The 1,621-nt window shown below is 50.9% G+C and overlaps 1 protein-coding gene across 1 annotated transcript in view; it reads left to right on the top strand.

Annotated features, from left to right (window-relative positions):
• The window catches only part of LOC149995687 (uncharacterized), a 276,448-nt gene that overhangs the window by 247,119 nt on the left and 27,708 nt on the right, over positions 1 to 1,621 (top strand). The gene's annotated exons all lie outside the window — the stretch shown is intronic.

The following is a 1,621-nucleotide window of genomic DNA, read 5'->3' as shown; positions in this document are numbered from 1 at the left end:
CGGACTGTGTGGGAACAGCCCGGCGAGGGCAGCGGGAACGGAAGGCGCGCAGGACACAGCCATCCCGGTCCAGGGCCGCAGCGAAACGACCGTTGCTGAACCCCACAGCGGTATTAACGGCCTCGAGTGAGAACTTCCCGGAAGTCACGCCCCAAGTGGATAAATACTATGAAAATAACTTTAATTTGATCTGTAATTGGCTCAACTCAACGCAGGGTCTTATGGGCAATGTAGTTCGCAGCGCTCTAGAGGCCACTGGGAAGGGAGTTCTCCCACCTCAGCAAACAGAACATTTGCCACCTGATGGATCCTGAAAAGCGCTGCCGCTACCCGGAGGCAAGGTCTTCGCTTGTTAAATGCGCCCGAAACTCAACAGGCACCGTAACAGTATCCACCTGAAGATACCTTCAGGGCGCAGTCCCACAAGACTGCCCCTCCCCCCTTCAGATACCAATTACAAGTCCAGGTGTTACCTGGGCTTCAGAACAACAGACTATATTGTTATTTCTTACTTTCACAATGTTCACACAGGATAATTTTATTAATTTTTTAAAAGAAACAGGAGTAGAAAGAGAGAAGTATCAATCTTTTGCTTCCCGGATGTGCTTTGTTACAGAATGCAGGGTCTCCGAAAATCCCCAGAGCATGCAGGTTGGGGGATGGGGAAAGGAAACAGCTTTCAGGATGCCTTCACATGCCTGGGGCTAGTGGCTAGTTTCTTTGTTAGGCGAATGGTTTGGTTCTTAGAAGGTCTCAAGAAGATGGGTAGGGTTTTGGACCATTGAATGGTACACAAAGAGCACACAGAGTCTGTACAAGGTTCTGTGAATGGTCAGACCTGGGTACCGCACCCACTGCATCACACGACGCAGTCAGGGATTTAAAAATAAGCGGCAGACATTTTAGGAGAACACCATGTGGCTTTGAATGGAAAGGGAGAACTTGCAGTTTACAAGCAGGCTGAGAACTCCATGCAGTTCTGCAGTAATACCTGGAGGGCTCTGTCAGAACATGGAGGCAGCTAGAATGCACACCTGGACTTTGCTATATGCTAATTAACCTGGCCCTAGACTTAGCCATTCCCAAAGATATGCTGAGGGACTTAGGAGTTCCCAAAAGATATGTTGATGGACTGAAACCGTTCCCAGGGGAAATGGTAATGAACCTATCCCGATATGTTAACTAACCTGGGGGGGGGGGGCAGTGATCAGATGTAAATGACCTACTGAATATGTTGATAGGCAAATTCACCCTCACCAAAATGTGTGGTTGACAAGTATAAAAAACATGCCTGCAGAAGTACAGGTGGGACTGGTATGGGCCCACGTGGAAGAGCGGGAGTCCCCGTTCCCCATTCCCCATTCCTCTTGCTCCTATGGGCCGTTGTGTCAGTTCAGGAGCGGCCTCTCCCCTACCCCCTCAAAAAACCCATTGCCTGACCCCACAGCTGTCTCTGGGTGATTTCTCAGAGCAAGGCTGCCCTGACATTTTGGTGTTGAAACCCGAGAGGGGCTCTGAGAGCAGTCAACAGCAGCTGGGGGGCAGGGGAGCAGTGGGCTGCGGCATGTTCCAGACTTACCTCCTGACCCGCCTGTTGGAACCCTCTCACCCCTCCTCCCGC

Source organism: Furipterus horrens, unplaced genomic scaffold (genome assembly GCF_987537825.1).
Source record: "Furipterus horrens unplaced genomic scaffold, mFurHor1.1.pri manual_scaffold_13, whole genome shotgun sequence".
Taxonomy (NCBI): domain Eukaryota; kingdom Metazoa; phylum Chordata; class Mammalia; order Chiroptera; family Furipteridae; genus Furipterus; species Furipterus horrens.
The sequence above is the reverse complement of the archived record's forward strand: the minus strand, read 5'-3'. Positions and strand labels throughout refer to the sequence as shown.